We start from the raw sequence: 25,119 nt of genomic DNA, 5'->3' as shown, positions 1-25,119 counted from the left end.
GCACTCTCTGGGCTCTGGTCGCAGACTTAATGCCTCTTTGGGCTCTGGTCGCAGGCTGGAGCCCATTACTGGGCTCTGGTCACGGGCTTGAGCACTCTCTGGGCTCTGGTCGTGGACTTCAGGCCTCTTTGGGTTCTGGTCGCAGGCTTGAGCCCTCTCTGGGCTCTGGTCGCAGGCTTGAGCCCTCTCTTGGTTCTGGTCGCAGGCTGAAGCCCTCACTGGGCTCTGGGCTCTGGTCGCGGGCTTAAGCCATCTATGGACTCTGGTTGCGGGATTAAAGCCTCTCTGGGCTCTGGTCGTGGACTTCATGCTTCTCTGGTCGCTGGCTTAAGCCCTCTCTGGGCTCTGGTCGCAGGCTTGAGACCTCTCTGGGCTCTGGTCGCAGGCTGAGCCCTCTCTGGGCTCTGGTTCGTGGGCTTGAAGCCTCTCTGGGCTCTGGTCGTGGGCTTGAAGCCTCTCTGGGCTCTGTCCGCGGGCTTGAGCCCTCTTTGGTTGCAGGCTGGAGCCCTCACTTGACGCTGGTTATGGGCTGGAGCCTTCACTGGACGCTTTACAGAGGCTGGCCATGGCAGGGCAATGCACTTGGGCAGCTCTGGCAAAGCTCTGGCAAAGCAAGACATCTTGGCAGCGTGGGTAGGGCCAGGCGCATGGACGGCACAGGAAGGAACAGGAGACAAAGATCTAGCACAAAACTGCAAACACTAGGAGAATGCATAGGAAACAAACAAGGCAGGTGATGAGGGAGAAAAGGTGGGGCAAATTAATCAATAATCAGGTAACAAGAGGGGTCTGGTCCAGATGAATGAATGAATGAATGAGGCCTTTTTATAGCACTTTTATATGTACTACTGCACACCCAAAGCGCTTTACACTCATGTAAGGGGTCTCTCCTCCACCACCACCAGTGTGCAGCATCCCCTTGGATGATGTGACAGCAGCCACAGTACAACTCACTACAGTGCGCTCACTACACACCAGCGATTAGTTGGATAGGAGAGAGGGTGATAGAGCCAATTCAGTGGATTGGGATTATTAGGAGCCCATGATTGGTAAGGACCAATGGAGGGAATTTTGCCAGGACACCGGGGTTACACCCCTACTCTTTTTATGAGAAGTGCCATGGGATTTTTAATGACCACAGAGAGTCAGGACCTCGGTTTAAGGTCTCATCCGAAGGACAGAAACAAGCACATGGCCAACAAAGACAAAACCAGCCATGTGCTTACACAAAAACAAGACCAAACTTGGAGTGTCAGAGTTCTGTCACAAACCCAAGAATATGCTAAACAGAATTGACAGAACCCTGACAAAAATTACCCATCTTGGGGAGTATCCTTCTATGCACAGTCTGTTATGTGTTGTAAACAATTGAAAAGGAAATCAAATGCGTGTCATTTATATTAGGTCCTTGCATTTGTCTTAACGTGGCATTAGCTTAATATACCTGCAGCTGTTTGTGTTGCCAATAGTGATCATACTACAAAAGAAAATTACTTTTGCAATTTTAACAAAGATAAAATCTGTTAGTTAATTAATTATGTTAGTTATTTTTCATTTATACAGTGAAGACATTTTACATTTAATTATTACATACCTTTACCAGGGCAACCTGTTACTCACATGAGATTACAGCAATAGCAAACCACAACCATCCAATTACATCTACATGGACAAAATCAAGTCTCGCCTTATATATTTTTCTTGTTCGAGCCATTTCACTCTGATAGACATCAAAATAAGGAAGAAAAAACTATTCTAACTTCCTTAGTGACCTCATAGTCACTCTTTAGCTGTGTCCCAGTTTAAAGGCTGCATCCTCGAAGGACTTGGACTTCAAAGGTCACAACTTCGAAGGCCATGAAGTTCGGACTGAGCGCTGTTAAATGAGATGGTCTAGCCTACAGAGGACTGTTCTTGTAGCCAAGCAATGGACAGGTGCCCTTGACGTTTGTACTGGACTTTTTGGAAAGTTATATTCAACTGTCTAAAAACCGTCAGAAGGTCCTTTCTCAGAGGAATGGGCCAAGGAGGTCCTTCATGAGAAGCGCCCTGACTTTGCATAGAGTCTATGCTAGAAGTCTCACTGGGGGAAACGCATACTTGCATATCAGAGTCCTGCACGGGTTAGGGTACCTGATGAGTCGACCTGCAAATTTTGCTGAAACAGGTGAAAAACATCCAACTTTAGAGACTGTCCTTAAATTTGCGCATCTCAAACGTCAAGCCAAATTTATGCAAAGATCAGATGCGCTATGGTACAGTGTTAGTTAACTATTTTCGCTGCTGAAATAGGCTAGAACAAAAACATTCAACCGTATGCTGATCTCCTGCGTACATTGGACGTCCATCTCTGCTTTGAGTAGAGATTACCGTGAGTGAGAGCGCGCTCTGAACAAAACTCTGGCTAATCTGAACGCATCTGATTATTAGACATTGCATTCATAAACTCTCATAAAGTTCATAAAGTCGCTGAATGCCGCCACCGGTGTGCATAGGCTACACTCATTTAAAATATGTTCAAATTTTAAAGATGTGGTGCGGTGCTGTAATTACTTTTGTATGACCTGGCAATAAATGTGTAGGCCTATATAATGTTATATGCTAAACCGATTTTATTTCGGGTGCGGGTTGGGTGTCGATTCTATTTTAAGCGGGTCGAGTCGGGTGCGGATTTTAATTAGTGCTCCATGTCGGAAAACGGGTCGGATGCAGTTTAATGCACAGCGTGGACGGGCGGGTGCGGATTTACAAAATCGGACCCTTGCAGGACTTTGTTGCGTAGGCCCCAGGGACCAGCTGTGTGCCAGTGCATCCATGCTGAGGGTCCCATCGGTCAGGGAGGAAAACAACTGGCAGTGCGACGTGTCCGGAGTGACCAACAGATCTATCTGTGTGGTCCCGATGCGTATCCAGATCAGATGGACCATTTGGGGATGGAGTCTACACTTTACTGGGAGCACTGGCTATCCTGAGAGCTTGTCCGGTGCACAATTGAGCAGGCCCGGAATGTGGTTATGACGTGTGGTTATCACTTTGTTTGTTGATGTACGCAATGGTCTCAGTGCTGTCTGTACAGACCAGAATGTTTGCCTCGTAGCGGCCCCTTGAGGCGGCCCAGCGCAAGACATACTGCTAACACCTCGAGGCAGTTGATGTGCTATTGTGGTTGAGGCCTTATCCACAGACCGGAAACTACAAGCCTGTTGTATGTGGCCCCTCAGCCGGTGGTAGAAGCATCCGTGGAGACCACAGCATGCCTGGACAGCTGTTTTTAGGGGAACCCAGGAGCTTCTGAAAATGATTCAATGGGACCGCTGTTCTGCATTTGAATGACTTCAAGCAGTTCAACACCAACTGGACGCGCTCCTCTGTGAGGTGCGCTGTCAGATTGACCGAGTCCAGATCCATACCGAGAGAAAGTATCCTCTGCATGGTGGAGAGTTTGCTCTTTTCCCAGATCCCAACGGATCTCCTTGTACCCCTTGGCTGGCAATGTTCATGACTTAGTGAGTTCTTCATGCAATTCCGGGAAGAAAGGCACTGGGTTGGGGGCGCTGAGAACCAGCTCAGACCGTTCTAAGAAACCAACAATTGACATCTGCTGGACCCCCGAGAGTCACCACTGGATGCCCATAAGAGGGGGCAGCGCGCTCTTTTGGTAACTCAACCAGCTGCAGCACTTCAGAGAGATTAGGATCCCACAGAGTTTGCCTCGGTGGGGTAGCCCTAACCGTTATCCTTAGGTCACCCTAGCTATTCGCCGAAGTAGCTCTATTCTGCTGTCCAGCAGGAATAGTTCTAGATTGGAGCATGGATAAGGAGACTCCCTCTTCCTGACGGTACGTGAGTCTCGACCTCAATGCTGAGATAGTTCATGTTCCCACTGCGGCAAAAACAGCAGTTTTTTTTCTCAGTGTGAGATTGGGATCACCACTGTCATGCTTTCATTCTCAGCACTCCAAGCTTCTCCTCTCTCTTCTCTCTGCTTTGCAGGAACAGTCTTCACAACACCTGTTCGGCACCGAAGTGAATGACAAATGTGCACTGCATCCTCTTCCTTATTTATAGCAACACTGCGGGGTGGAGTGCGAGATGTGAATCTCACACGCCAATTGGCTCGTTCTTTATACACTCGAAGCTGATAGGGGCTCCCAGAAGTGAACCCAATTCGTCGGTGACATGATTAGTGTTGCCTTTCGTTGAATCATCTATGTGTGTGTAAACCATAGACCGGAAAAAATAAACGTATAAACGGGTTGGGAAGGGCAGGAAACTAGTCAGCAGGAGGCTAAGACTATTTTTATTTTACTTTACACACGGCACACAGCCACCACTTTTAATAAAGTGATCAAAACTAGGCATTGAATTGTCAGTAAATTCTTCAGTAACATGCATTGTGCTACAGTCTGAGTAGCATCTGTTCATTGTTAGAAAGGTCACGTGATAGCCCAGACTCCTGCACGTGTTGTCAGGTGATTTGTGCGCACTGTGCTTTTAGCTTGTGGAAAGGTCATCTCTCTTCACCTGCAGCTCCAGAGGGAGTAATTACAGACCGATGTGACCACCCACGTCTCTCTCGTCTCTCACCCTCTCTCTCTCTCGCCAAACATACTGCAGAACTCATGCTCAGCTGAGACACATGGGTTCCTGCCCTTGTTTTATCGATTTTTATTAAAACATTTTTAAATCGTACTAATAACTTTTTCGTTTTGCAGGGGGGAAAAAATGCTCTGAACTTGTATCATTGCTCTATCTTTCAAATCAGTTGGCCAGATTTCTTTTATATGCAAGAGTTTTTTCTGTGTATTTTGAGTATGCTTCAGATCTTTGGCATAATTTACAAACTTGTTTGACTTTCTTTCTTCTGTGGAACATTAAAGAAGAAATGTTTAAATTTCAACTGTTTCTTTAACATCATCTGGTGGTACTGTTAGTGACTAATAACATGTAATCTCACAAAATTAACATAATAAGATTGATCTGGAGTCCAGTAAAGCGCTGTCGCTTTAAACCTCAGAAAGCCAACAAGATAATGCAGATGCCACTGTTAGAAAAAAAGGTACATTGCTGTCATTGGGGCAGTACCCTAAGGTACAAAACCGAAAAGGTACTAATATGTACTACTTTAGTTTAAGGTACTACTATGTACCTTTTAAGGTACTTATTCACACTATTAAACTACTGATATGTACCTTTTAAGGTACTAATATGTACCATTTAGGGGATAGTAAGGTACAAAGATGTGCCTTTTCACTTTTGTACCTTAGGGTACCTCCCCAGTGACAGCACTGTACCTTTTTTCTGAGAGTATGTATGCAGCCTTGTCTTACTGCGATTATATACTGTAGGTGTCATTTTCTGTCAGCTTGTGTTGTTACGGATAGAAAAAAAAGAGAATTTGCTAAGTCCTTTCTATATCGTTGAATATGGGTTAAAGATAGCGTTTGCTCCTCCTCTCAATTCGATACGGTTGAACAATCAAGAGAAAAGATGTCTGACGGTCTGACTTTCTCCCTCTGCCTACTGCAAGACCTATTCATAGATGTTTTTAGTCCAAGACGACATGCCCACGGATCGCCCACAGTGCATTCACTGACCATCTGATGCATTTTCACACAAAAAAACTGGAAAGTACTTTCTTGATCTGCTCTAATCTGATTGGCTGACATTTCTCACTTCCCGAAATAAGTGCGTGGCTTTTTTTTATCAGTCCGCCTGGAAACAATGATGTGATTAATTGGGACCTAGCAAGTAAATTAAACATCCATTAGCAGAAATATATGTTGTGAATTATGTCTGTTAAATAGTCAGTGCTTATTACTTTTAGAGTGGCAGAAATTCTGACCCAGATTCAATACAACCTATTCAATGCTTTTATGTTTTCTGTTCTGTTCTGTTCACTCCATTACTTAAAATTTTTTAAGCTTGTCTAATATTGTGGGATCACTTGCTACTAAATGGCACATAAAACAAAATAGATTGTCCAGAAAAGGTACAATTTTAATCAGATTTTTTTCTGCTATAGTCAAATATATTATACAAGACAGTATGTCTGTACAGTATGTCTGTGAAAAAAACATGTACGTCACTATTTAACTATATATAATATAGCAAGAGCAAGAGAGAGAGGGACTATACAGTACGCATTAGACTGAATTGAATGTAGATGAATGCTCCTGTAGATGAAATGCCCTCTAGACAATTAGAATGTGGTAATACATTCTGTTCAAAAGAGAGGTGATAGTACAAATAGTTGCATTAATATATGTAGACAGTGGCTTTTTATCATGAGTGTATGTGAGGTGAAGCCTCCTTTAGTCATGCATTCAATTATGCTGTCTTGTTCAGTAGATGAAATAAGAAAACACTTTTAATCATCTTGAATGTCATTTTCTTTAGGATTTTTTTTTCTCTCTCTCTATTTGTCTGGTGGCTGAGTAAAGTGATGGGGCACAATTCCCCCAAATCAAGTGCTGGACATGAACAGATAGTGAAAGGAAACATGAATGCATCCATCACTCATACGTACGCATACATGCACACACGCATCGTACACCCCGGGGTAGAAGTTCTGTTAACTGGTGAATGAAAAAGGCCTGGGAGAGGCTTTCATATAACACAAATTTAACTGCCACTGTCAGCTTAGGACAGATATGATGGAGCCTGTGGCCTACATACTGGCAATAGCCTAGAAGGAGGACTATATGCCGGATGAATGTGTGTAACGTTCAGCAGCAGAAGGGCTGTAGCGAATGTGAAAACATGAGAAGGATGCATATGCCAGGCTGCATATTTTTACACCAGTGAACATTTCCTAGGGTGGGTTTAAATTTGAAAGTCATTGTCTTTATAGAGTCTAGTCAAAATATATGCCACATGTTTTATAGTGTTCACTTAACCAGCACGCTGTCATTTATGAGATGCTTTAATCCAAAGTGACTTCCAGTGCTCTTGTTACAGGGACAAAAACCCTAGAGCTGCCTAGGGTTAAGTGGCTTCCTCATGGCCTCAGTGATGATTTACTCATGGCTTCTTTCTTGCAACTTTATGATCACAAGCCATGCGTTTATCCCCTACATGACCCCACAGTGAAAATAATAGTATTAGCAGTAGTGTTTTTGTAAACAGTGGGATGATCAGTATAGAACACAGTTTTTATTAAAAACATTTATTATTGCATGAATGTTTTGCCAATCATTATTACATATTCAGGTCATCAGCGACCCGGATCTATAACTAATAGCATCTATACAGCTACACTAGTATATCTAGATGGATCTCTACCTGTCGTGATAATATAAAACCCTCCCGATATTAGAGTAACAATCACAGAATAATAATAATAAAGCATATTTTGTTCCTTTTGGAGCTTGGAAGGGTTCAGTTTGAGCAGATGTTTTATACAATCATCACTGAGTGTCCTCGTCAGAGCTCGTTTCCCAGAACATTCAGCATCTGGATCATATTCAGGATCTCAAATATATTCTCATTGGGTCATTAGCGACCTTATTCAAAAAAATGTTTTACAACAAATGAACAGGAAAACAGGCATTATCATTTAAAGAGTTTTTCTTGTTTATAATGAATTGATGGAGGAATATTAAGACTGTTGATGTCTAACTTGAAAAACTGAATGAGTAGGGTAGTGAATGACGTCCTGTGAGCTATGCGTTTAAGGGTTACTGTAAATGACTGGTCAACTAAAAAGAAAAATTAAGCATACTATATTGCCATTTATTAGTGCTGGTATTAATAGACCTGAAAAATAAAGTATTTGGGACAAAACAAACATTGGTCAACCTGCTTTTGACTGCTTTCTTATGTTTACCACTGCAATATATATAATCAATAATGAAATGCAAACTTAAACACATATTAAAAATTGTTTAAAACCTTATTTATCTTTTCAAACATTTGGTGACCTTTCTTAAAGTACCATAAGCTAAAGCAGGATTTAGAGTCAGTGAATTTTACATTGTGGCAAGCAGCTGTCTGTGGGATTCCTCCTATTATCTCCAGTATTCTTAATTGCCTTGACAGTTTGGTGTTGTTGTGGGTTTAAATGTAGTTTCATCCCGTCTGTTCAGCTTTGCAGTTTTCATGATCAACAGTCGCATTTGAGCTTCAAGCTGATATTTAATTTATTTTTGTTTTTCAATTTTACTTAGTGACTATGCCTCATGCATCATTAATAAATGGAGAGATGCAGTGCAAATTTGCTTTGCCATATTAAGGGCTTTGAGTGTTGAGCTAAAGCAGGCATCAATTGCTAATGCTCAGGTTTTTGAAATCCTAACCTAACACTCCTGCACTGTTTGTGCTACAGGCATGAATAATCCCTCAAATTGTATTGCTAATCTGAAAGATCAGACTTTCACCTGGCAGATGATGAAGTCCTATAGATTGACACAAGCCATATACAGGGTCTTGTAGGTTGACTCTTTTGACAAGGGTTAATAAATTACTGCCTAGAAATCACGTAGCAGTACATGAATAATTACTTATGACATCAACCACATAGCCATGTCCTGGCAACCACCCAGAACACCCAATAGTATCCTGACAGCAAACACCACACACACCATCATTTTTTTTTTTTTTTTTTTCTCAACCTGATTTTAAAACCGGCTTGGTTTCAAAGACACCGCTTAGATTAAGCTAGGAGTTGGATTTGGTTAAATTAGGATATTGTTTAAACACCTTAAAACACACACACACACACACACACACACACACACACACACACACACACACACACACACATACTACTCATGTGCCTCTTGAGACAAAACAATGGAACTGACATATTTTAAGACATGTCAGTGCAAATTGCGTTCAGTTGAAACAGATCAAACATGCATTATAGTCTGGGACTAACTTAAGCATTGTCTGTGAAACTGGCCATAAAAGTTTGGATGAACATTATTTATTCTGTATTTTATTTTGTCAATTGAAATATGTACACTACAAAAAAATGCTTTTCTTATTTAGTATTTTTGTCTTGTTTCCAGTCCAAATATATAAGAATTGACTATAAAATGACATGATATTTTTTCTTGTTAAAATTAAGTACGTTTTAGCTTGAAACAAAAATATCTGCCAATTGAGGAAGAAAAATAATCTATATTCTGTTTGAATTATTGTTTCTGTCCCGCACAGAAATAAGATCATTTTTCTTACCCTATTGGCAAATAATTTTGCTTACTTAAACTGTTCCCCAGAAAACAAGAAATATCTTGTCTATCTTATGAGAATATCTTATGTAATTTTACTTCTCTAGTAAAAACATCTATATTCAATAAGTTTTAGATATCTGGACTGGAAACAAGAGAAAAATATTATTTAAGAAAGTAAATTGTGTAAGTTTAGGCTTTTTTCCCAGTGAATGAAGTTTATATTTTTTGAATTAAGTTTACATTTTTAACTACAATGAACATTTTGAATTATTTTATTTTGTGAGGTTTATGCTAAAATATGTGACATTTATTTTACCAAAACCGGAAAAATAACGTATTTGCTATTGGAAATATTGCCTCTATAAATATTGATCTAGTTTTAAAGTCCTGTAGATATTTTTACTGAAATGTTCAAACATAAATATCTATATTTAACATTTTTGTTTCTGTATTTGCAGTGACATGTTTGGCACTGTCTGACTCTGCACCCATCTGGAGCTGAGCCGTTTTTTCCTTCACCCCCAGCATCGTGATTCTGAGCCTCAAACCTGATTATTAGGAACAACTGCAAGGTCCCTAACTCATCAACCTTGACGTCCCTTTTTACCCTGGTACTGGCACTGCTTCGCCCATAGAAGATAGATGAGCCTGGGAGGTGAGAGTCTCATTTTGTCATATATTTGACAAAGATCCAATATCTCAATCGCTATTTATCTCCCTCCATAACTCTGCATTGCTCTTTCTGTCACACCCTTTGGACATTCTCATATCTCACTCAAACTATACTCAAACTCAAGAGCTTAAAATGCAGAGTTAACAGATGGACTATCTGTTCCTCGCAGTTTATAAAATATCCTCTAATAGACTGAAGCTCTTTTCTAAAAATCTCTACACCCTGAACATTATGAAACCTCACAAGTGACCATTTTGGAACGCTGTACGTGACCAGCAACTCCACACAGAAGGTAGTTTCCATGTAAAAATCTCACAAATGGCACTCTGTACAGGGGAGACTCAACTTGCAATTGATTTCAATTTCAGTTTGTTTTTAGCATGTTGCTAAGCTAACGTTGTGACGCTCTAAGCATAAAAAATACAAAGCACACAATTTGTATAAAATATTTAATTACACATTTATATCCCACTAAACTATATTAAAGAATACGCTATTTTATTACTTTATTTTATCTTTTAATTATTTATAAGTTAGCAATTGTTGTTTTATGGTATTTGTTGTTTTTTCTCACTTTAAAATGGTCTATTCTATAAAAAAAAAAATCCATAATTGGGTATATTATTATCAAGTTGTCAAAACGTAGTTAAGAAAATACCAAATTTAACTTCAAGTTGATACACTAAACAATTAATTGGTACATTCAATCCTGGTTGGTTACATCCTAATTAATAAATAACACGCAACTTATTTTAGATCACACTAAATTATTTTAACAATACTTTCAGAATTTAATTAAATTGAACTTAGAATTTTTTTTCATCATTGAGCTCTTGTAGGATTGCCTTCTCCACAAGAGATACATGTGGTGCTGCATTAGAATTTGGCTAAAGCAATGTGTCTTGGGAGGAAGCATAATTAAGTCTGAATCAGCCTTTGGGCCTGGAGTGCACATATGATGCCTATAAATGCTATCTCCTTGGGCATCTCACTAGGTTTTGAAACAGAGCATGACTCTCCTTCACTGCCACAGTTGTCAATTTAACTTATGCTCAAAATTGGAATATTGCATATAACATAAGCAAATAAAGATTACATCCCATGTGTTTTCAAGAGAACAAAATCTTGTTGCCATCAAGATTTTTATGCATATTTTTTTAAATGTATGCACATCTTGGCGTTACGATCAAGCATTTCTTTATGCAATATCCCAAAATTTGCATTAAAAAGGTGTAAACCAACCCATTGGGCCACTGAATCTGCATTAACGACAATAGCTGGGGCAACAGCCTTAAGCCGGGTGCACACTGTGCGATTTTGGCCACGATTTGGCCGTCTGGGACAAATTTAGCAAATCCTAAAAGATTCCTCTGATTCTAGGCTAAAATCTGACGTCTTTGGTCGTTAGTTTGACATGCTCACCGGCAGCCGATTAATGAGCGCTGCGATCAAATTTGACCTCAGACGAAATTCTGGCAGTGTCAGAAGATTTGGCACACAATCCTGCAGTGTGACTTCTCCTACGACGACAGTCAAATATCTCCGTTTTTCAAGACAAACTATGACCAAAACGAGTACTAGAGATTTCTTTGTAGCCAGCATTTCAGTCCCGCATGTAATGCAGCTCACTGTCACTGAACGCGTCATTCATTGATGATATAAAACTCCGGGTGAGTTTTCTTGCGCGCGTCCGTTTTTAGCGCGCCTTCACTATCGTGCAGTCTGACATAATGTCAACTGAGATCTTACAGTGTGACATGGCGATCATGTTCGTACAGTCTGACAAGGGACATTCGCAAAGGATTTTGAAAAATCGCACAGTGTGCAGGACCCATTAGTCCTAATGGGTTGTTATCATAGCTATCAAAATCCAGTGTTTTGTATTTTGCGTACGTGAGTTTTTGTTGATGGCTATATAAAAAAAAAATAATGTGCTAATTAATTGAGATTTCTTACAGCTCTTACAGGTTGTTGGCCTTGTCTGTTTTGTTGCTTCTATTGCTCTCCCCATTTTTGTAAGTCGCTTTGGATAAAAGGGTCGGCTAAGTGATTAAATGTAAATGTAAATGTGTATGGAAGATAATGTCCCTCTTAATCTAACATGTTTTCTTGTACTGTCTGTGTGTGGAGAGATGTTTAAAACTGCATTCAGTTTCATTTCTCCCTCTGTTCACTGTTGTCAGGTACTTTGGGTCATTATATTAATATTCTTGCCATTGTGTCAACAATCAGGTTATAATTACTAAATTTAAGTCCAATCTTGAGTAGTATACACCTTTTATGTAGCCTGATGTCGTCATACTCGATTCTAGTCAGAATATGAGTCTGATACTGCTCCATTGGGCTGTGATTTATGGGTTGTTTTAACCGAACCAGGAAAGACATCAATTGGATAGACCTACAACCAATCAGAGCAATGGAGTGACGTGTAACGTTAGTTGTCAAATGTCAACAAAGCTCAACTGCACTGTGTTGCCAAGACTGCGTTTTTTTCCGCAGGTTGTTTTCCATGTCCGTGGGTTAAAGTGACCTCAATTATGTGATATATAGACCCAGGAATGAGAATTTTAGCAGGCAACCTTGCCAAAATAACAAAATAACACATTTTACCCCTCAAATTCCATTTTTCTGTCCAGGAGAACCCCCACAAAAGCTACTGGGCTTGTTTTGTGCTAGTGGTTGGTGGGTTTTGTTGTAAAAACTTGGCAACCCTGTCTGCACGTAAACTGGAATAATCGTTAGAAGAAAAAAATGAGTGCAAATGATCTTTGCGGCTTTGCCGGTGTTGTAAAAAAAGAATTTAAGGATACACATAGTACTTACCAACACGATCATCATTTCTGAGAAATAGTGAAGATGAATGCATATACGAACAAGTTCTCCGTTTAGGATTAGAACAAATTCAACCCAAAGCGCCTTTGATGGCGTGGATGATTACATTATTGTTTCATGTCCATCATCGTCTAAAGCCCGCCCTGGCAATTTCATTGGTTCATTCAATTTCATTTCACGGGCCTAGTTACTCCTCTATGGATCAAGTCCAGACCGAATTGCCCAAGCTCAAATGTTGTGGGCAGGGCTGAGTTCGTCTGGCATCCAGGCTACCTTTTTATGGAAATACTTTCTTAATTTCCAACACGTACTTTAAACCATGTTTACAAAATCAATATGCCCATGGCAATGACCGTAATACATGCAACTGTTAAAGAACCAGGCTGTGATTGATTTTAGCACATGCTTTTAAACGTGTCCATTGAAATATTTCTTGCAGCCTTGAATTAATCTGCTCTATCAGACTGCGGCTGGATTTGTCTCTTATCCTCCGGCAATCCTTGTGATATTCATTCTGCTTCAAGTGCTAAAGGTTGGGTAATATTTGTTGTCTTTGCAACAGCTGCGCTTTGTGTATTATAAATAATGAGAAGAGGAAGAAGCAGTAGGCATGGACTACACTATTGTCATAATGGGGTTGTTGTCACTATATAAACCCCTACATCAGCTCTCATGGGTCAATCCGATGCCTCTTTAATGCAGGTGTCATAGATTCATGATTTGTTTGTTTGTTTGTTTTTCCTGTGAAATGTTTCCTGAATTCTCTAGTGTTGAAATTAACATTTTAAGTAGGGCATGTTCTTGATTTAACTTTGATAGGGTTCTTCACAGGCTGAATTTTCAAATACTTCCAAGTATTTTATACTTTATTTATTGTATAAAAGAAAATCTTTAATTCACCTAAAAATAAAAATTATGTCATTATTTACTCAACCTCATGTTCTAATATGACATTTGCTTCTTCAGTTAAACAAAAAAAAGTAAATTCTAAAAATATGTGAACTTATAGTGTATGGCGGCTTCAGAAGTCTGTTTCAATAGTTATTTATTATTATAGTACCTTATGTGTTTGCATCTTTTTTCAAACTTGAAAGCTCCCGCTCCTTTAAGCAGAATCACTTGGAAAAAGAGCGACCCTGGACATTTTTCAAAAAATCTGTGTGTGTGTGTGTGTGTGTGTGTGTGTGTGTGTGTGTGTTTGTTTAACTGAAGAAAGTAAATCATGTAAATTTGGAAAACCTTGAAGGTGATATATAATGTGAGATTTGTCTTTTTTGGTGAAGTGTCTAATCTTGAGGTGGGACATATGTGAATAACATTCATTTGTGTATGGCCTGTTTGGTGAAGTCTGAGATTTGACATTGAAAATTAGATAACTGGAGTCATCTGAGATTCCACTGTATTAAGTGGACAAGGAGAGACTATGAAAAAGTGATCTATTTTCAGTCACCACTGTGTTGGATTAGTATTGTGAAATTCAGCTGCTTTCAAAACTACACTGGTGAGTGTGATATTTTCATTTGTGGCATACTTTCTCACAGATACTGTAATATTCTTCTTGCATGTCAGTTGATATGCTATTATTACATCATCTAAGAATTTGTTCATCTTGGTTTACATCTGATGGATCTACCTTTGATATCTTAGGAGTGAAAAAAGGTGTAGTGGAAGTGATGAGTAGATAATGAACAGAATGGCACGACCACATGAGGACAGCAAGCCAGGCTGGAGGAAGCTTAATACAAAATCACTTCCAGTCTTGCAATAGTTTGTGTTGAAAAGAATAACTTATTTCACGCCCATATGTCCTGGAGGCTATATTTTGCTAGAGACAGATATTACAGTGAAGGCTATATTAACAAAGGCTTAACCATGTAGCTCACTAAAATTTAAACTAATTAGGAAAAGTTAAACTAATTAGGAAACGATAAAGATTGTTCGGAGGTTCTTGCTTACTGTTCCACACTTTGCTCTATCGCTTTATCTCCTAACTACAGCAAATCAGCACAGTGTTTGAACGATAAAGCTTGACATCAGCGCTAAAACTGGAAACTTTGGTGACTGGAAAGCTACAAAAGGGAAATTTTTTCCAACCAACCTCCCACCGACAGCAGCCATCAGCTCCAGCTTTCTGGAGAAGGGAAAACACAGCTGCCTACATTCAAAACGATAAGAAAGAAAATGCCTCTTCTGTCTGAAGAATGTACCTTCTACAAAGGATTGCATTTCTTGAAACAAAGACAAAACCAGACTGAACACACAACAGAGCTTCGTCATGGAAGCGTCCCTCAGCATATAGTTGGTGAGTCCCATGAATCTAGTGCTCCTCAGCAGGCCAAAATGAGTGTAGAGAAACAAGCCGTAACTGATCAACACACTAACTGAAGGCACAAACAGGGAGCGAGACCTAAAGGCACTCGAGACATCAGATTGCCACGAGTATCAATAGTTGCCAAAGTAGCATCCTCTACCCCCCTACCACCGCCTATAGATCTTGAAAACTGATATGAAGCATTAATGAATGCGGGTGAGAAATCCCCAAATGTGATTTTGCACATTTGCACAGTCCGCAGCTAACAGTGATGCTAACTGGCACACAAGGTCAAGCAGACAGCGGCACTTAACTCAGAGCTCAGCCGAGCGATGGACTCTAATAGTGGGTGATTCCACAGTCAGTAACATTAGCAGCAGGGATACATCTAGGTGCTGCTTTCCACAAGCAACCATTTCTGACATAAACAGGGAACTTAAAGGTCCTGTTCTTCTCGATCCCATCTTTCAAATTTTAGTTAGTGTGAAATGTTGCTGTTAGAGCATAAATACAGTGCCTTGCGAAAGTATTCGGCCCCCTTGAACTTTGCTACCTTTTGCCACATTTCAGGCTTCAAACATAAAAATATAAAACTGTAATTTTTTGTGAAGAATCAACAACAAGTGGGACACAATCATGAAGTGGAACGAAATTTATTGGATATTTCAAATTTTTTTAACAAATCAAAAACTGAAAATTTGGGCGTGCAAAATTATTTGGCCCCTTTACTTTCAGTGCAGCAAACTCTCTCCAGAAGTTCAGGGAGGATCTCTGAATGATCCAATGTTGAAATGACTAATGATGATTAATAGAATCCACCTGTGTGTAATCAAGTCTCCGTATAAATGCATCTGCACTGTGATAGTCTCAGAGGTCCTTTTAAAGCTCAGAGAGCAGAGTTTAAAGCCCGATTTGGATACAAAAAGATTTCCCAAAGATTTAAACATCCCAAGGAGCACTGTGCCAGTGATAATATTGAAATGGAAGGAGTATCAGACCACTGCAAATCTACCAAGACCTGGCCGTCCCTCTAAACTTTCAGCTCATACAAGGAGAAGACTGATCAGAGATGCAGCCAAGAGGCCCATGATCACTCTGGATCAACTGCAGAGATCTACAGCTGAGGTGGGAGACTCTGTCCATAGGACAACAATCAGTCGTGTACTGCACAAATCTGGCCTTTATGGAAGAGAGTCAAGAAGAAAGACATTTCTTAAAGATATCCATAAAAAGTGTCGTTTAAAGTTTGCCACAAGCCACCTGGGAGACACACCAAACATGTGGAAGAAGGTGCTCTGGTCAGATGAAACCAAAATTGGCAAAAACGTTGCAAAACGTTATGTTTGGCGTAAAAGCAACACCGCTCATCACCCTGAACACACCATCCCCTGTCAAACATGGTGGTGGCAGCATCATGGTTTGGGCTTGCTTTTCTTCAGCAGGGACAGGGAAGATAGTTAAAATTGATGGGAAGATGGATGGAGCCAAATGCAAGACCATTCTGGAAGAAAGCCTGATGGAGTCTGCAAAAGACCTGAGACTGGGATGGAGATTTGTCTTCCAACAAGACAATGATCCAAAACATAAAGCAAAATCTACAATAGAATGATTCAAAAATAAACATATCCAGGTGTTAAAATGACCAAGTCAAAGTCCAGAGCTGAATCCAATCGAGAATCCGTGGAAAGAACTAAAAACTGCTGTTCACAAACGCTCTCCATCAAACCTCACTGAGCTCGAGCTGTTCTGTAAGGAGGAATGGACACAAATTTCAGTCTCTCGATGTGCAAAACTGATAGAGACACACCCCAAGCGACTTACAGCTGTAATCGCAGCAACAGGTGGCGCTACAAAGTATTAACTTAAGGGGGCCGAATAATTTTGCACGCCCAATTTTTCAGTTTTTGATTTGTTAAAAAAGTTTGAAATATCCAATAAATTTCGTTCCACTTCATGATTGTGTCCCACTTGTTTTTGATTCTTCACAAAAAATTACAGTTTTATATCTCTATGTTTGAAGACTGAAATGTGGCAAAAGGTTGCAAAGTTCAAGGGTATACTTGAATACTTTCGCAAGGCACTGTAATACCTGTAAAATTATAAAGCTCAAAGTTCAATACCAAGCAAGATATTTTATTTAACAGAAGTTCCCTTTCAAAGCCTACAGTGAACGGCCAGTTTAGACTACACCTCTGCACTTCCTTGCAGAAATGACGACATCAGAACAGTTTGTTGACTAACCCTAAAATAGGGGGCGTGGTCTTATTGCGCTCCCACGTGGAGAAGAGCGCACATTGAGCGCTTGCATCTCCCCGTTATGGTAAGAGGCAGGACCTTTCCGGGCAAAGTGCGCTAAGCTGCGGTCCAATCACAACACGGGAAGCGCTGACCCAATCAGAACTCGCTACGTATTTCTGAAGGAGGGACTTCATAGAACAAGGAAATCATCAGGCCGTTTTTAGGACAGAGAAAACTGCAGTGTACAGATAAGTAAATTGTGTGAAAAATACTTTGTTTTTTTCCCGCAAAACATGAACTCATGTTATATTTCACACTGTAAACACAATCAAGGCTTCAAAAACACATGAAAAACGGGACCTTTAAAGGGGGGGTGAAATGCTGTTTCATGCATACTGATCTTTTTACACTGTTAAAGACTTGGAATCCCATACTAAACATAGACAAAGTTTCAAAAGTTAAGGTGGACGTATGATGGGAGTATTTCTTTGTCAAAAATACTACTTCCGGTTAGTCATAAGTTTCGGCAAGTTTTTTGAGATCATGCGTCCCCTTTGACGTTAATGGGGGCGGAATTTCCTTGTATGGGCCTTACGGACAAAAAGAGAGCGAAAGTAACAGGCTACCCCCATCAAAGCGCTGGCTCGTAGGCTGCTGCACAGGTGATGTGCACATAACAATGTCACCAAAAAAGTGCGTTTTTGGTTGCCAGACCAAGACAGTCCTGCACAGATTCCCCAAAAACCCCGCGTTAAGGCAACAGTGGATGTAATTTGCTTTTCCGGATCAGCAACTGAGTTGCGCAAATGTTTATATCTGTTCGCTGCATTTCGGTGCCGACTGTTTCATAAACAAGGCCCAGCTCGACGCCGGATTTTCCCGATCGCCTAATGCTGAAGGATGGAGCAGTCCCAACGTTAGAACCGCAGGCGGTGAGTGAGACTGCTTCAAATGTCTGTGTTTTTGCCTATGCTCATCAAGTAGCCCAAACATGATCACGTATAGTTAATTGATCAATGGAGCATGCGATGTGTAGTGCGTGTAAATTTGTTTAGCTGGCCACTATATGTGTAACTTTATGTTTGTGTATTGTAAAAGCACTCCAAACAACAATACACAAAGAGGGGGGAAATATGTTGAACTAAATAAGCACGCTTCTTCATTCAAATGCGCTACTATTCCGTGTCTTTCTATGTAAACACTAACTAGCCTGCCGTGCAAAACCAGTCAGCTTACTGTCTACACAAACCCCGCGTAAACACACAAACACACGTGCACAACTGCACTTCCCACATGTACACCTTCAAAGACAAAAATACGACGATATAATTCAAGTATAAATATGTAAATAACACAAGCCGCTAAGCATATTATATAGTTAGTGTATAACTTGTACCACATAGAGACGTCCTGCTCTAGTCGTTTTTGCTGCTGCTCCTGTTCAACTGCAGCCTCTGGGTCTGATTCCGGATCATAGATGTATGGCTGTATCTGATTAAAAGCCATATTTTTATTTTGAATAAAGTTTTTTCCCGCTGTTAGGGATGACACAGCTTTACGACGCACTCGACGCACTTACGAGCACACGTCATTATTTAGCTCCGCTCACACGTCACGCCCCCACTCGCTCGGCTTTTTTCGGAAAGACTCGGAACAGCGCATCTTTCTTATATAATTATAAAAAAAAAAAAAGACTTTTCGGAGATATGCAGGATGCAATGCTACTCTATAGGTACTCAAGATTGACATGACACTGACTGAAACTGAGTGTTTCACCCCCCCTTTAAGAACATTCTGACAAAACATTAGACTACAAATCGACTAATCATTCATGCGGAGAAGAACGATATTCAGAGAGAGCAGTCAGCACTCCTTAAAGGGGTGATGAATTGAGGAATCAACTTTCCCTTGAGCTTTTGATATATATGAAAGGTCATGGTAATATAAGAATATCCTCTAAGTTTCAGAGCTGAATACTTCCTTGTTAGTCAAAGAAAAACATTTATAGACACCAGGCTCAGCAAATGGTCCTGTGCTTCATACTGACGTCAGTGCGCGACAAAACACCGCATATACGGCGCATCTAATCGAGTAACCCTGTCCACCAACTCATGGAGGGCTTGTGCTAGCTGGTCAACAACAAATAAATATGCAGAGGAAGATTAAGATATTGCGTTATTCCTGGTTGTGGAAGAACACAGTCACTGCATAAGCTTCCTTCTGATCCTAATATTAGGAATGAGTGGTTGAACTTTATTTTTAATGAAGTTCCAGCTCACATGGGGAAGACATGTTCACTTCATTTCACTGCAGAATCATTTGTAAACAAATCTCCAGTCGATGCTGGATTTGGATCTGACAGGAATGGAGCAACACACGTTAGTAAAACGTGTTTTTATATGTAATAGTATTGCATTGTTATAGATCGTTTTGCTTATGTGTGTCTAACAGAAACATACCCTTAGCACGCTGGACTCAGACAGGTATGGGCCAGGGCTCGCAAAGACCGGAAGGCAGATGAATCTCTGAGATGAATCCGTTCTTGTTCTGCTATTCTCTCTTTCAAGCTGACATCTAAAGGGCGTGCCGAACGTGTATATGCGCTCGCGGTTTGCACTTATATCCGATCGTGTGGGCTATGTGTAATATGAAAATAATAGTCCAATCAATCGCGGGTCGATGAGAAATACAACATTTTGTTTGTTTGATAAAGACGTTTACGAGCCCTGTGATCGAGATAATCATTCTGGTTGCTTCTCCCTCATTCTCTCCTCTCTCATGTCCCTGAACTGACTGGGGAGCTTAAGCTCATTAAATATGCAAATCTTATCCAATCCTAGCCGTGGGTGTTTACTTCCTAGTCTCCAGTGCGTCACGCCCATCAAAACCCAACGTTTTGGAGAGAGCCTAAAAACCAGTGTAGAAAATAGCCTATTACTTATTAGTTATGATGTTTTTGAATGTAAAATCCACCAACATCATTAGTTGACCTCAGACAACAGTATACATTTTTTTTAAAGCCAGTTCATGACACCTTTAAGAGGGATTTCAATTAACTTTTTAAAACACTCAGAAGACTGAAAGTTCAGTTGTTCATCAGTGACCACTTTCAGCAAGAGGAACAAATAGGTTCTCATAGTTGCTTGGACTTAATACATGGCTGCTGCAAAAGCTGCAACATGAAGGGACTGAACTTCATCGACAACTTCAATCTTTTCTGTAGTCTGTACAATACAGCTGTTTAAACAGGATGGCCTCTAGCCAAACAAACTTGGTACAAGAACATTAAAGGACAATATCTACTTTTCCCTCCATCATCCTTTAGCTGTGTGTGACAATCCACTCAACCTTGAATGGACATGCAGCTGACACATCCTACAAGGGCAATGATAACACCACGCAGCCACAACAACCACTGCCCACGCACAAATTCCCAGCTAAGCCCTGCCCACAGAGCTCACCTCAGACATACTGTGACGGATTATAACTGCTCCAAGATTCAGCCAGGGAAGCCAGGACAACACATTACTGCGCAGGGCATGCCCCCAGTAACACCAGAGCAACAGCCAACTCACCAGACATGTTATTCCTCTCTCCAGCTCACTGTATCTGAGCTTCTCAGAGAAAATGAAGGAACTTGTGTATGCCGGAAAAAGAATATTACACTCTATTACTGCGAGTACCCAGATTTTAACCTAAAAGCAGCGACCACCAAAGCCAAAGGGCCCAACTCTTCCTCCCTCTCCTCCTGTGAAATTGATTTGGTCACAACACCAGGGCCCACACCCTCCTCCATCTGTTGTAGGTGAACCCAAAACAACTGATACCAGCTCTGTGATGTGTGTTGGGTCCCTGCTATGATAACAGTAATTTTATCAAATGTTTACAGAACAAGCGGGAACTCAGTGTGCCTGTTGCTTCTATCTATTACGTGATATAAAATATAAGGCCATTCAAGCCGTATGGCAAGCCCATCTAATCTGCTGCCTATTACACATTAAACTATTACCAAAAAATATTACTTTAAGTTATATTGCGTTAACTCACGATTAGGGCTGGGATAAACGATTATTTTTTAACGATTAATCTAGCGATTATTTTTTCGATGCATCGATTAATCTAACGATTAATTTTTCCTGTCCGATTCGGTTACGATTCGATTCGATTACTGATTATCTCCCCATTAATTGCCCAATGGCAATTTATACATGTTGATTTAATTATCTGAATGAAAAAAACTAATTCCTTAACATTGCAATATATGTTTATTGCTCTTAAAATTCCAAAGTAAAAGACTATACAAGAACAATGCATTCAATAAAATCATAACAAAATACACACACACACACACACACACACCCTATTTTGAAGTTACTGCACTCTGCCTTTGTATTGTCTGCAAAAAATGTGGAGTCATGCCAAGGCAAAAGGCAGTAACTTCCATATTATCAATATTTGGTTGCTGATCACCTTTTACAAAATCAATATAGTAACACCTGTATAAAATGTAATGATCATGGCATTTATTTTGGATGATTTACAATTAATTATAGCCATCTTCTTATTACCATCATGTGCTTTGGCTGCATTCTGATGCCATTATTAAGGACACAATACGTCTTGTAAAGAGTATCTTCATTGCTGTGCAGCAAAACTTACAGGTTGATAGGTGACACTGAATTATATGAACAAGATAAGATTATTTCTAATGAGTAAACATTTGCATATATAATGCAAAGATATAAAAAATAGAACAAATAACAAATCATGTAAAAATGCATGTGATTGTAATAAGATAAATAGCAAATAGTGCCGCTGGTTAATCAAGGGTTAAGTTTGGCTATCACACTCTAATGACAGCGCTGACTGGATCGGATTGCCCATTCATAGGCTAAACAGAGTAATTATTTATTGCAATATGTTTTTAATGTTTTTATCTAGCAAAAAAATGATACAATAGGCTACATAGCAATTACTTTTACATCTTTGAATGAAAATCGCCTATAGCCTAAAAGGACAACTTTTAGATTGATGTGAACGACAAGTAGGAATAATTCTCAGAATGCTTGTGGATTAAACATCCCCGATGACATTCATTGCCATGGATTTTATCGGGTTTACAAGAAAAGCAAGGATATATGGATATAATTGCGAACTGTTACTACTGATTGTATGCGTGAGCTCACGATGTCACGGCATTCGAGTGCACACACTCGTGCAGTGGGCAGCCCCAAACTGCCTGACAGCGCGCTGAGTGAATATTCTGCATTATGAAAACATGTAGGCTATGACAGTACACAGGCTACACCGTAACTTAAACGCGGCAGACTTTAATAGACAGTAAAACAAAGGCGGGACACCATAACTGGATGTCGGTACCGTAACTTAATTTAAACATCTGTCTTCCTGTGTGCAGAAATTTGTTTATGTAGCCCTGACAACAAAACGCGTGCATGCACACCTGTGTATAAGAGCGCTTGCTCCGTGCGCGCCGCGCGCCAACCCGCAAGCCTTGCACTTCTGAAAGTCTGAGGAGCCACTCGTGTTGCTACCATAGATATACATAATAAATAATATACTTAATTACATAATATACTTTATTATGTATATCTATGGTTGCTACTACTCTCCGGCGCCACCATCTTTATTTTGGGTCTGACGAATCGACGCGCATATTTTGCGTCGACGTATTTTTTGCGTCGACGTCATCGATGACATCGACGCGTTGTCCCAGCCCTACTCACGATTAATCGCAATTTAATCGCACATTTGTATCCGTTCTATATGTACCCTTAATTAATATGTTTTTAAGTTTTTTATATTGTAATCAACATGGGTATGGACAAATATGCATACTTTATGCAAATGTACGTTTATTATTAGTGAAACTATTCATGGGTTTCAGTCACGTGACTTGTTTGCCGCGGCTGCCATCTTTAGAACCTTTGGGTAGCGTAGCCGGTTACTCCTCTGTCTTGCAGACCGCAGACAGACCCATCTGAACGAGATGTACATAATAATTACATGATTATGATTACATTATTATGTAGGCTATAACTATGATCGGAAAGATTTCACACGCCAAAATAGCACATCTCACCACTGAGGAAACGTCAATAGCAACGGTATTTAGATACTTAAAGAAAAAAGATACTTGTCTTTAGGATTAGATCCTTATTTACTGCCAAACAAACTGCTGACACCCAGTGGCGGAGCCAGAGGGGTGCGGGTGGCACTGGACACCTTGACATTTGACAGGCCATGGTGCCACCCCAAAATAAAGATTGCCATTTCCATTTCACTCGCATCCTATTGTAAGCAGCATGTATTGACGTCACATTTTTCATGTAGCCTACTATAACCGTTAATTATATTAACCTTACAGAATAACGTTGCCAAACATATGAATAATCAACCCAATTTGTGTTATAATGTTGTTAATGACTTCACCCTAAGTAGGAGTAAGTAGCACTTTTTCTTTCTGTGTAAAGTCTGTGTTTATGGAAGGTTAAGTAGCCTATTTGCGCTTTTTTGTTGTTGCAGTTTTATAGCAAAACGCATCGATGCCACTTCTTTCATTCTTGAAGAAAAAACGTTTTGCCTGTATGGTGATTAGATTTACTGTTTACTGCGCGGCATATGGCGCTTCATCAATAGTGCAATTAAACACAGGAAGCATGGCTTGGACTTGAATGAGTAAACTAAGCATAAAGGTATGCCAAAAATATAATAGTAAACACAGTCGGTTATGTATACCGACTACCGAATGTAAGCTGTGAAATCGGATGCATGTCTATTGGATTCAGCATTGTAAATTTGGTCTTAAAGTGATTGCACGAGCTCCTTCAGTCTGTCATTAAAGTTAATCACAGAACAAAAGTGAAACTTAATTCTGTTCTCACTTGGCTGATCTGTTCGCTTGTATTTGATATTGTTTTTAAAATGTAGCTGTAGCCTACCAGTCTACTTGTATTTTTTGCTATGGAATAATCATTAGAATCAAGAATTGTGATATTTCCACAATTTTGGTTGCTGATTTAATAGAATATACAATGTTACATCAATCAAAAACGTGTGCATGCTAGTAATAGAACCGTGCTTATTTTTCAGTGACACAAGCGTGTTGGGAGTGTTGCCAGGCAAAATAGAAGATGTATGTAATTTTGACACGATACATAATAAAACGAATAATAAATTCCTTTTTGATGTTTGAAAGTCTCTAGGTTATGTAAGGCCGCCCAAATCGTCCCAATGGAGGCTAACGATCGGCGGGTGAAGTTCGCTGCGCGTTCGTCTTTTCAGCGGGGAAAAGGGGATTTTATTCCAATTCCTCTTAATCTGACTCCATTTAATGATAATTTAGAATTTGGGTTAGAATGCCAATTGGTTATTTGGTCATTCATTTTTAATAGTTTAAGTACACATTTAATTATTCCGTTTAACCCTTTGTTGAAATTATACCCAACCTGAATAATTCCAGAGCAAGTCAGAATCAATCAAAAGTGTAACAATTTATTTAACAGTCAGGTAAATGTATAAAGCCAATTACATAGTCAATTCAAAGGTAATCCATATATAACATCAAATACTCTGAAGTAAAGAATGAAATGTATACCTGACTTCTGAAAATTACATAATGCTGGCTATCTTAAGACATCCAGCATTACGGGCTGACCGGTTTAAAGTGTCAAGCCTTGAGCTCTTTGCAACATTTCCTTAAATACCCAGAAACAAATGCACAAACTCTTTCAAATGTAAACACGAGTGCACAATGGGAATTTGCATTGATCAAGACTTGTATTGATCCAAAGGCCAAATGGCTGAAAGCCACACCCACCATACACCAAGGAAAGATATCTTTAAACCCTTAAAACATTTATGATGTTCTA

At 39.9% G+C, this 25,119-nt stretch overlaps 1 protein-coding gene across 5 annotated transcripts in view; it reads left to right on the top strand.

Annotated features, from left to right (window-relative positions):
* Positions 1 to 25,119, top strand: part of apba1a (amyloid beta (A4) precursor protein-binding, family A, member 1a) — a 108,099-nt gene that overhangs the window by 27,223 nt on the left and 55,757 nt on the right. For 3 of the 5 annotated variants that reach the window (XM_067438145.1, XM_067438148.1, XM_067438144.1), the window contains exon 2: positions 9,635 to 9,831. The exons of the other annotated variants lie outside the window; for them this stretch is intronic. The gene's annotated coding sequence lies outside the window, so the exon portion shown is untranslated. The remainder of the gene's footprint in view (positions 1 to 9,634; positions 9,832 to 25,119) is intronic. 5 annotated transcript variants of the gene reach the window in all.

Source organism: Pseudorasbora parva, chromosome 3, assembly GCF_024679245.1.
Source record: "Pseudorasbora parva isolate DD20220531a chromosome 3, ASM2467924v1, whole genome shotgun sequence".
NCBI classification, from domain to species: Eukaryota; Metazoa; Chordata; class Actinopteri; order Cypriniformes; family Gobionidae; genus Pseudorasbora; species Pseudorasbora parva.
This window is presented reverse-complemented; position numbering and strand designations above follow the sequence as displayed.